This window comes from Capra hircus, chromosome 11, assembly GCF_001704415.2.
Source record: "Capra hircus breed San Clemente chromosome 11, ASM170441v1, whole genome shotgun sequence".
NCBI lineage: Eukaryota > Metazoa > Chordata > Mammalia > Artiodactyla > Bovidae > Capra > Capra hircus.
Genome location: NC_030818.1, coordinates 93,916,516 through 93,928,027, shown reverse-complemented (window position 1 = coordinate 93,928,027; position 11,512 = coordinate 93,916,516). Strand labels below are relative to the sequence as shown.

At 45.4% G+C, this 11,512-nt stretch overlaps 1 protein-coding gene across 3 annotated transcripts in view; it reads left to right on the top strand.

Moving 5' to 3' along the window:
- STRBP (spermatid perinuclear RNA binding protein) overlaps positions 3,205-11,512 on the top strand; it is a 145,375-nt gene continuing 137,067 nt past the window's right edge. For all 3 annotated transcript variants that reach the window (XM_018055743.1, XM_018055741.1, XM_018055742.1), the window contains exon 1: positions 3,205-3,370. The gene's annotated coding sequence lies outside the window, so the exon portion shown is untranslated. The remainder of the gene's footprint in view (positions 3,371-11,512) is intronic.

The window sequence follows — 11,512 nt, the reverse complement described above, 5'->3', positions numbered from 1 at the left end:
GACATGGAACAGACTGGTTCAAAACTGGGAAAGGAATACATCAAGGCTGTATATTGTCACCCTGCTTGTTTAACTTACATGCAGAGTACACCATGGGAAATGCCACACTAAATGAATCACAAGCTAGAATCAAGATTGCCAGGGTAAATATCAACAACCTCAGATAATGCAGATGATACCACTCTAAGGGCAGAAAGCAAAAAGGAACTAAAGAGCCTTTACTTGAAGATGAGGGTGAAAGAAGAGAGTGAAAGAGCTGGCTTAAAACTCAACATTCAAAAAACTAAGATGGCATCAGATCCCATCACTTCATGGCAAATAGATGGGGAAACAATGGAAACAGTGAGAGACTTTATTTTTTGGGGCTCCAGAATCACTGCAGATGGTGACTGCAGCCGTGAAATAAAAAGATGCTTGCTCCTTGGAAGAAAAGCTATGAACAACCTAGACAGCATATTAAAAAGCAGAGACATTACTTTGCCAACAAAAGTCCGTCTAGACAATGGTGTTTCCAGTAGTCATGTATGGACGTGAGAGTTGGACCATAAAGAAAGCTGAGGGCTGAAGAATTGATGCTTTTGAACTGTAGTGTTAGAAGACTCTTGAGGGTCCCTTGGGCTGCAAGGAGATCAAACCAGTTAATCCTAAAGGAAATCAGGCCTGAATATTCATTGGAAGGACTAAGGCTGAGGCTGAAACTCCAATACTTTGGCTACCTGATGTGAAGAATCGACTCATTGGAAAAGACCCTGATGCTGGGAAAGATTGAGGGCAGGAGGAGTAGGGGATGACAAAGGATGAGATGGTTGGATGGCATCACCAACTTGATGGCCGTGAGTTTGAGCAAGCTCCAGGAGTTGGTGAGGGACAGGGAGGTCTGATGTGCTGCTGTCCATGGGGTCGAGTTGGGCATGACTGAGTGACTGAATGGAACTGAAATCACTTTACTGTACACCTAAAACTAACACAATATTGTAAATCAGTTATACTCAAGTTAAAAAAGATACTGGAGGGAATTCCTTGGTGGTCCAATGGTTAGGATTCCTTGCTTCCACTACTGGGGCATGGGTTTGATCCCTGGTCAGGGAATTAAGATCCCACCTGCTGCCCCTTGTGTCCCCTTCCCCCTCCCCCCAAGAAAGATACTGAAATAAGATATACTATTGAATACTTAATGCTGTCCAGTCCTCCATTTAAGAACATTTTTACATTTTACAAAGTACCAAGCATCATACTTAGTGCTTGAGATATATTTCTCATTGGATCCTTATAACAACCATATTTTGTATGCAATATTATTATCTCACTTGATAGATAAGTAAGACCTAGGGAGACTGATTTTCCAAGGTCACACAGCTAGTATACCCTGAACCCAGATTTTTTCACTGCAGCTTGTCCCTCCTTCCCCTAGCAGACTCATGTTCTTCCTGAAAAGCCTATCTTTAATGATCTCATCTCACGTGTTCCCTATCCCACCCAGGACGGGAGATGACCCTGTCTTCTAGGTGCTTATAGTCCAGGAAGGCAACAGACAGCAAAAAAAAAAAAAAAAAAAAAGATTACAGTCTAGTGCTATAAGAATTCATCATTTCATGAGGCTGTTGTGCCAAGTGGAGGGAGTTTAGACAGTGTGTTGGAGGCAGCTAAGGAGTTCTGGGGCAAATACATTCTGAGATGGCTGATAAGAACACCAAGGAGTTTTTCAGGAGGATAAATAAAGGTATGGTGCTTGGGGGTGGGGAGAGGGTGTTGAAAATGATTTGGGGCCTAGCACCTGGCTCAGGAGGCTCAGAAGTGCCATACTATGTCAACTACAGTTCTTAAGTTCAATGTGACTGGGAAGGTCAAGTTGGCCTAGAGGAGGAGGGAAAGAAAAGGGCACTTAAACTTAAGGTCAGATCACTCAAGCTTTTTAAGTTGATTTAGAGTATTTACACTTTATTCTGTGAATGAAGCAAAGTGTTAAAATGTTTGGGCCTAGTACGTTTAAAAGGTGGAAGGGCCCCCGATGGGGCTGCTGTGGGAGATCCCTGCTGTACCCCCAGCTCTCCAAGCCTTGGCACTGAGTGGTCAGGTCGTTTCCACTCTAGGTTTGAAATTCCTTTAGGGCAAGGAATTTCCTATCTCATTCACCTGTACATCCCAGCCCCCAGCACAGAACCTGTCATGCAGGAGGCACTCAGACAGGGGTCCGACCTCGCTGGCAGACCCCCCCATTGCTGGGTGCCAAGAAGGTGCTAGCTAGTGACTGGTAAAATAAAAAGCAAATCTTCCTTTCTTCCCCAGCAGTGCCGGGCCAGGGTTCAGCCAAAGTCTGACCTAACTCTAAGGAGGTCAGAGAAGCCCTGGCCCCCAGCTCAGTCCCAGGGAGGTCCCTGAGGGGTGGGAGGAGAGGAGGTTGTTGACTACAATGCAACCTCTGCTCAGTACCTGCAACGTGCTAGAAGAATTCGCACCTATTGTCTTTTCACCTATTGTCTCTCTCTCTCTCTTTTTTTTTTCTTCCATCCCAACGGCTCCTAAATCAGAATTACTGTCCCAGTTTCCCGGACCAGGAAACTGAGGATCAGAGTGGTTCTGTAATTTGGTCAAGGTCACACAGCTGGTTGGCGCTGGCGGGGTGGAGGCTGGGTTTCAACCATTTACCTAGTCAAAGCTCATTAACTTCCCCCTCCTCCACCTGAGGAGGCGTTACGGCACCTACTCTATTTGCGTAGCCGCGAGGTCGGGGATACAGCGCACTGGGGCGCGGGGCGGGAGAGGCCGGCTCGCCCTAGCGGCGACCCGGAGCCGCTCCCAGATTCGGACGTTACGAAGTTTCCGTGGATTTCGCTCGCCTCCCTTCCGCAGCTCGTCCCCGCTCCGCAGCACTTACGCCGCTAGCGCAGTAGGGCTCAGGTGCTGCCGCAGGCGGGGGCCTGCCGCCGGGAGGGAGGCAGGGACGCAGTTTACGTAAGCGTCTCCTCGCAGGTGCATGCGGCCGCCACCAGCGTGTGCTCCTTGCGCGCTCCCAGGTGCGTAGTTGGCGCAGGCGGCGGCGCGGCACGGCGGCGGCGGGCGCTGGCCGGCGCTCTCAGGTGCGGCAGAGCGCGCGTGGAGGGGGCGCGCGACGAGTGAGGGGGCGGGCTTTCCGTTCCCCGGCAGCAGCGGGGCCCGCCCCCTGGCCCGGCCAATGGGCGCGCTCGGCGGCGTCACGTGCTCGCCGCCGCCGCCGCCGCCGAAGCGGAGACCGGAGCCGCGAGCGCCACCAGGGCAGCAGTCGCCGCAGCCGCCGCCGCTGGGCTGAGGAGCCGGAGACGCAGGCTGACGAGGTGGCGGCGGCGGCGGAGCGGGAGCAGGGACCGGGCGCGGGCAGAGCGCGGCGGTGCGGGTAGGCTGCGGCGGAGGGGCAGGCGCCTGCGCGGCGGGCCGTCCCGGGCGGGCGGCGGTTGAGGCGGCGGTTGAGGCGGTTGGCGGTGCCGGCGCCGGCCCGGGCCCCGCATTGTTTGTTGTGCGTCCTTAGCAGCGGCGGCGGCGGCGGCGGCGGTGGCGGCAGCGGCGGCCGGGGCGGAGAGCAGGGAGCAATCCCGGCCCCCGTGGCTCCGGCATTGTGGCCGCCGCCGCCGCAGTTGCGGTGCCCTGGCTGCTTCGGGCAAGGGCAGCCGGCAGTCTTCCTCACCTTCGTGGAGGGTTGGGGGGGGCAGGGTCCCGGCCCCGAGCGGGGAGAGGGCGTGGGCTGTGTGAGGAGACCCGGCGCTGGGGGCTCTGGGTAGGATGGAGGGTGAAGGGCTCTGGGCAGGTGTTGGAGGACGTTGGGGGCAGGGGCTGGGGGAGAGGCTACGGGGGGCGGCTGGAGGGTGTGGGCAGATTTGGTTGAGAAGGAAGGGTGGAGGGATCTGGCCCACTGGAGGGTGAGGCCTTTCGGGCAGATTGGGGAGACCCATGGGGGCCGGAGCGAGTGGGGGGAGCCTGTGGGGGTTCGGGAGGGTGTGAAGGAGGCTTAGGGAGGACAGGGGGCGAGTGTGATGGGATTGGAAGGAATCGAGGGAGGCATGGAAGAGGCGGATGTCCCGGCCGGGGCTGCGTGTGAGGGGCACGGAGTGGGGCCAGATAGCAGGAAGACGGTGGACAGAAATGTGAAGGGAAATGTGGAAGAAGGTGTCCGGCTCGGGGCAGTGTGGCAGGGTGAGCGTGGAAAGAGGTTGTGGGGGGTGGGTGGAAGGAGGGTCTCTGGAGTGATGGAGAGGGAAATGGAGGGTGTTCAGGCAGGAGGAACGGGAGGGTAGGCCCAGAGGCTTCAGGAGACCCGGTGAGCGGTGTGAGGACAGGGTTTGTCCAGGAAGGAGGCAGGAGGGTGCTGAGGCTGGACAGATGGGCCTTGCCAGGGAAGAGCATGTGAGAGGAGAAGCAGGTATCTGATCTGGTGAGGCGCTCAGGGGAGAAGAGTAGAGGGCGGGCGATTGGAGCAGGGCCTGAGTTTGAGGGGTTTGGGAGAGAAGTCCTGACGGTAGTGAAGGGTGGTGGGGACGGAGAGGAGGTGCTGGGGCATTTAGTAGAGATCAGAGTGAGTGAAACGGAGGGTGTTCTGGAGGAAGTATGAATGAAGGTGGGGAGTATCAAGAGAGGGGACTTAAGGGTTGGGGAGACTTTGCAGGGGACCAGTGGAGTGCAGTGCGGAGGGCCAGAGGTGTGTGTGGGGGGAGGGAAATGTTCTTGGAGTGGCAGGTGAAGTGTGAGGACAGATGGAAGGGTTTCTAGGGCAGGACCTGTGGAGGGAAGTTGGGGAGAAGGAAAGAGAGGGGGTGGGGGGTGCGTGCTGAAGGGAGATGAGTAGAGGGGTGCAGTAGGGGTAAGTTCGAAAGAAGTATACAGGTCTGTGTACAGTGTGGGAGGGAGAGAGGCATGGGTTTGGGGGCTATGGTAGAAGTGGGTAGGAGGGAACAAAGGGAAGGAAAGGGGGAAGATAGGATATTTTTGGGTGGAGGATGCTGAAAAATGCCTAGTGCCAGCAGTAGTGGGGTAAGGAAAGGGTAAGGTGGGTATGTGTGTAGACATGTCTGTGACTAGAACTGGGTAGGTTGGGTTTGGGGTGGGGGGGGAGTAGGATGCCCAGGTTTAGAGCAGGAAATGACTATTCAGGCTGGAGAGAATTAGGAAAACTTGTTGCTTGAAAGAGTGTGGAAGGAGTGGGTGCTGAAGTGTGAGGAAAGCCTGGAAAGCTTTGGGTCTTGAGAGACTAAAGGAGCCACCATGTTTTGGGTCAGTGAAAGTATGTGGAAGGGCAGAGTGTAGAATTTGGGGGAGAAAAAACCCTAAAGGGAGAGGATTAAATTATTGCCTTAGAGGAACTGGAGAGTGTGTGAGGGTGTGTGTAGATCCTGGAATGATGTTAATGGAAAATGGAGGACATTAAGCCCTTTACCATATATGAAAGTTCATGCTTCTAGGATCAGAGAGATCAGGAAGCCTTAATTTTAGTTCCAGAACCCAGTGAATGGGGATGGGATAAGGGAGAGCTGAGTACACACTCCCAGGTTAGAGGAGCTGTGGGTGGAGTATCATTCTAGCACATTGCCCTGATGAGTGGGCAAATAGAGGAGCCACGCAGGGTGAAGAGGAGAGCACCTGGAGTGAATAGAAGCAGGACTACAGCAGGTTCAGGGCAGTTTTCTTTGTGAAGATTCTGCAAGAGAGCAGGGCCTAGCGTGTTTGAGGGCTGTGTATCAGAGGGAGGAAAGGATACCTTGGTGCGGTGTATCAGATACCTTGGTGCTTTCTGGGTAATAGGGCAGTTTTCAGGCATTTGAGTGATGTAATATCTCAGTCCCATGCTAGAGGCAGACAGAGGTAATGTATTAAATACATCCAGCTTCTAAAAGTGGCAGGAATGGAGCTTTATGACTTTCAAGGTGGAGATAACAGATCCTCGGTTGTCTCCCAAATAGTTCAAGTCAAATTTATTAATAGAGGCTTTTGGATTTTCTGTTATTTTAATTTGAGTTGGGGAGTGCGGTGTTAGCTTTATTGAGGAAAGACTTTGGGGGTTATGTGGACATATGAAATAACCTTTAGGTGTTTGAACACAGACTTTTCAGCAGGTCTTGTTCAGTGTTCTGCGGCTTGTGTTAGATTCTTTGGGATTTGAAAGGATTAAGGAAACTGCTTTGAGACTGCCTCAGTAAGCAGTGTTTTCTAGAATCTTGGAAAGCGATTTCCTTTTTGATAGTTGAAGGTTCAGTCTTGTCAGATTTTGCAAAAAAAAAAATTATTTCATCATGTTGTAGATGTAGCTTCAATTATTGCTTTGTGGGCTTCGGGTAGTGTTTAATGTGGTACCTAGTATGATCTCACATGAAAGGTCTTCTTTGGTACCTTGGGAAGCTTTCTGGGTTGATTAGTTTTCTTCTTTTGTCCATTTAGGAAGTATCTAAATTGTTAGTTTGAATAATGCAGCCATTGTGAGTTCAAATAAGTTTGAGTGGAAGTGGGAATCTTGCCTAAACATAATGAGGCTGAACAGAACACCACATTTTAAGTAATCTCTATCTGTAAGTATAAATATTTTAAAAATAAACTGGAAACCAATCATTTTTAAAATCCAAATTTGAAGTGTATCATGAAGGCAGCAAAATAATGCTCTAAAGGCATTGCTGTAAGATTTTATTTTTGGAGGGCAAAGTTTTTAAAAATATAGATGCCTTTTATTGAAATTCTTAGCAGTGTTTTGAGATTTGATGCATGTGTTTAATGTAATTATAATGAACATGTTTGACCCCTTTGGCTTCCTGGCAGAGAATTTGAGCAGTAAGATATAAGATGAATAGAGTGACCTTTGAAAATTGTTTCCCATTTGACTGTTGTTTTCTCTTTGTATTTTTTAAGTCCATTGTGTTGGTTCATTTAATTGATTTGGAGCAAGCAGTACTTCCTTGTTCAAAATATTCAATTCTGGTTTAGTGTTCTGTTTCTATGTATTGTTCCGTGAAGTTCTAAGGTTTGGGATAATTTGTAGGCACTTTAAAATATTATCCTAAGTTTATGAACCAAGGCAAGCAGGTTGTTTAGACTTTGTAGGCTAAATAATTGGGTCTGGTTTTATTTTCACTGGTGACTTGCTGGACAAGATACTTAATCCCTTTGTGCTTGTTTCTCCTTCAGAAACCTGACTCTCTCTATCTACCTCCCAGGAGAATTGAGATGGTTTATATAAAACAAGTTTAAACCTTTCAGGAAGGTTAGCACTATGTAAGTAGGGGTAATAGCTGTTATTTCTTTGACTGTTTATTTCATTTTAGCCTGGTCAAATAATAATTTGGCATTAGGTGGGTTAATTTGTAGTGAGAAACTTGGATAGAGTGAAACTTATATGAATTTTAGAGATATCTGCAAATTGAAGCTTGTTCATTCTTTGCTCTACTGTCTACTGGTTTTTCCTGGCTCATTTGTGCAGCTAAGTATTGGTGCTGATTTGAATTCTTGAGTCTAAGCAGAGACTTGTGAGAGACATTCTAAGTATGAATTTCCAGGGACAGAATGTTTTTCATGTCTCAGAGAATTCAATTTCTAAATCAGAAATAATACATGTAATATATTTCCCTATGGTTTTTTGTAGAAAATTGATTAATTTTGGGTGACTTGAACAGAAAAATGGAGCTATTGCTTCTAGTGGCATTAAGCCTCCTTTTTCAGATTTATTGAATACTTTTTCCTTTTCAAGTTTTAGTTAGCAAATAATCACCGTATCTATTTGACATTACTAAGCCCATTGATAGGTTATGCTCTGTTTGTGGGGGAATAATTTTTAAATGCTTTCAAAATGTTTTATTTGGTTTATTGTAAAAAACCTCCAGATTTTGGTCCTGATTGACATTGCAAAAATGTAAATAGTAAGTTGCTTTATTAGGCATTAATTTGCTTGAGCTTGATAATATGTGAAGCCCTGATAATAGTCTTTCTATGCTAACTGATCTATTCTTAGTCATTTACTACCTTTTATAACAGTTTGGACACTGTTATCCATCTTACTGCTCTTCTGTTTTCATTTGTTTTGCATGGATCCTTTTATTGGAAAATTGCTTGTTTTTAAAAATTTCTTCAGCTGTAGAAAAACTGTTTCTGACAGGTAATTATGAGAGGCTTCACAGTCTAATTTTAGAAAACTGTTTATTGAGAGATGTATGTTAAATTTATGTCAGTTAAAATAGAAAGGAATAAAATACTGAGACCAGATTAATGGTGAGCTGAATACTTAAATGGTTTGAGCCTGAAAGATTTGCAATTCTTTAACTTTTAGGTCATACATTAAATAATGTGACCAAAGGACCTGATTTGTCACTTTCATGCTTTTTATTTCTTGTCTTGAGGGTCCTTTAAGTGTATCATTTTTTTCAAGTTTATTTTTTAAATATAATTTATTTATTTTAATTGGAGGTTAATTACTTAACAATATTGTATTTGTTTTGCCATACATCAACATGAATCCGCCACAGGTGTACACGTGTTCCCCATCCTGAACCCCCCTCCCACCACCCTCCCCGTACCATCCCTCTGGGTCATCTCAGTGCACCAGCCCCGAGCATCCTGTATCCTGCATCGAACCTGGACTAGCGATTCGTTTCACATATGATATTATACATGTTTCAGTGCCATTCTCCCAAATCATCCCACCCTTTCCCTCTCCCACAGAGTCCAAAAGAGTGTTCTATACATCTGTGTCTCTTTTGCTGTCTCACATACAGGGTTATCGTTACCATCTTTCTAAATTCCATATATATGCGTTAGTATACTGTATTGATGTTTTGCTTAAAACACTGTATTGGTGTTTTAAGTTTATTTTTAATCGGAGAAAAGTTGCTTTACAGTGTTGTATTGGTTTTCTGCCTTAAAAGTGTATCATTTTTGAGAATTACGATGTCTTGTCTCAACGATATGTGTGTTGCAGAGTGAATGAAGCAGCTTCAAATTTTAGTTATTTGGTATTCAAATTCTCTTAACTTCTGACATAACTAACACTGTAGAACATCTGCTTTCTTTAGTTAACTTTAGCACAACTCGAAAGGGTACAGTTGATTATATCAGTAATAAAATCACAGCTTTGCATTGTGTGACTTCATGGTTCATTTCCATTTGAGAAGTGAGAATTCTGTAGCAGGTTGTGTGATAAATTCCAAGGCATTTCTGGGTCATGGTTAAGATGGAGTTCCTGCACCTGCAGATTTTCCTGTTCTTTGCAGTTTTCCAGGTGCTGGGAAACACAATATCCAGTTGGTTAGACCAGCGTTTTGTTTATGAGTTGAATTTAACAGTTAATACTATGGACATAAAGCAGAAAGTAATTGTCCTAAAGACTGTCTGGATTTATTTTTATTTTTTTGCATTGCTTACCTGTCTTGTCCGTTTAAGTCAGCAAACACGTGTTGACTTTAGGCTTAAAGGCATGTTTTGTGTTAGACCTGAGATTTCTTAGTAGGGCTCAATAATATTGTTTTCAGTAAAGAACAGATCCTTCCCTAGATAGACTGACCCTAAACATGGAAATGAAGCCTAAAACTGTGGTTACCTATGTTCAGTCAGCCTGCCTGAAAATCATTATATTTTAAGACAGCTGGGTAGTGGTGACCTGATGAGGTGTTTTGTTTCTGAAAGTTAAGATGAAGGCAGTTCATTCTTAAGATGTTTATAATTCCAGATAAATCTCAAACATTGCATCTAATTATGCAGTGGTTAGGCTTCTAGAGCTTAGGCAATCTACATTTTATTTAACTTGATGGAACCATGGGATACTGGGTAGCTCTTAACCCTGGACAGCTCAGGTTCAGTTAGCGAGGCTATTGAACTGGAGGGGAAAGGTGTTGTAGTTTTGGTAGTGTAGGTTAGCAGCTAGAGAAAATAAGCATTTGGCACCATAGGTATGCATATTTTTGGTTGTTTTGATGTAAGCTGTAAATAAGCTCATAATGCCAAGGTTTGGGTGGAAGAACAGATACCCATACTAGTGATGAGGCTTTTTAAAAGATAGTGTCTTAAAAGTATTAACCATGATGCTTTCTGTTAAGTCAGCTTTGGGGTGAATGTGGAGTTATACAAAATAGGCTTTTGAAATTGGTCAGCATTATTGTTTAGTAGTGTCGTTTATTTTTAGAGCTCAGGGTTCACATACCTGGACTTTGGTCCCTGTGATAGCTGTGTAAGTGAACAGCAGAGTATTACATTTAAAGAAATGGAGGAACCAAGAGTTGACCCTAGAGCAGAGATAGACTTTCAGAGCACTCTTTATGAAGCTGTATATCAAATTCCTGATAGTCCCCACATTTTGCAAGGAAGGTTGATGGCTGGGCAGATTTGAAACCTGCCTCTGTGAGTGTCTTTCTAAGGTCTACTTGGTGTAATGCTTGTCCTTCTTAGGAGGCGCAGGGCCCTAGGGTGATGCAGTGGCAGTGAATCTGAGGGAACAGGCTAGACTTGGGTGGGCTCTTCCTACAGGTGGGCGCAGAGATGGCCCTATGCAAGCTCAGTTGCTGGATCGGGTAGGAAGAGAATGTTTTTGACACAGAAAGACTTGGCCCAGAGATCTGCTCCTGTTGTTTACTAGTCGTAGATCTCTTTTCTCATGTATAAAATTGGAATAAAACCCCTAATTTACAGAATTATACTGAGAATTAAAGACGATAAGAAAATTGTAAGCTCTGAAGCATATGGCTTTTTTTTTTTTTTTTTTGAAGGGAAGATTGAGCAGAAATTAAGGACAAGCTTTGAAGTAATAAGCAGTTTGACTCAGATCCTGGATTTTTATTTTTTATCATGGCATTTTCAGAGGTACATAAAAAGGAACAGTACAGTGAATATCCATATACCCATCAGCTAGCTTCAACAGTTAGCAGCAAGATGCTGCTCTTGTTCCAGCTCTCCCTCATTCACAGTTACTGTCATTGTTTTTGCTGGAGTATTTACAGCAAATCTTAGACATTATATGCTTTTGTTCATAAATACTTCAGTGTGTATTTCTAGCAGATCAGAAACTTAAAAAGAACCTCACAAACTATTCTGACCCTCTAAATTAACAATTATTCCTTATCTAATACTCAGAAGGAGCTGAATTTGAAACGTAGCTCTACCACTCACCAGGTTTGTGTGTTAATCAAATTACTAGTGCTCTCTGAGCTTCTGGTTCCTTATCTGTAACATAAAGATAATACTTTATGAAGTTATTTTGAACTTAAATGAAATAACATATAAAATGCTTCACATGAAGATTCTCAGTAAATGGCCCAACGTCTCTTCTGCGCCTCCTGTGGCATGTGAATTAGAGTTATGGGGTGCCCTCCTCCCTTCTCGAGTATCACAAAGGGTAACAGTACTCTGGAATTACTGCCCACTAACCTAGTAAAATTTCTCTTCATCGAGCTATCTGACTCTTCTGGTGAAATTCTGTAGCCGTTGAAATCATATCCATTCTTCCTTCCTTCCTGTAGCAAGATTATTCTCGTACTGGCTCATTCCAGTCAGCATATATACACTATTATTTCATTTATTA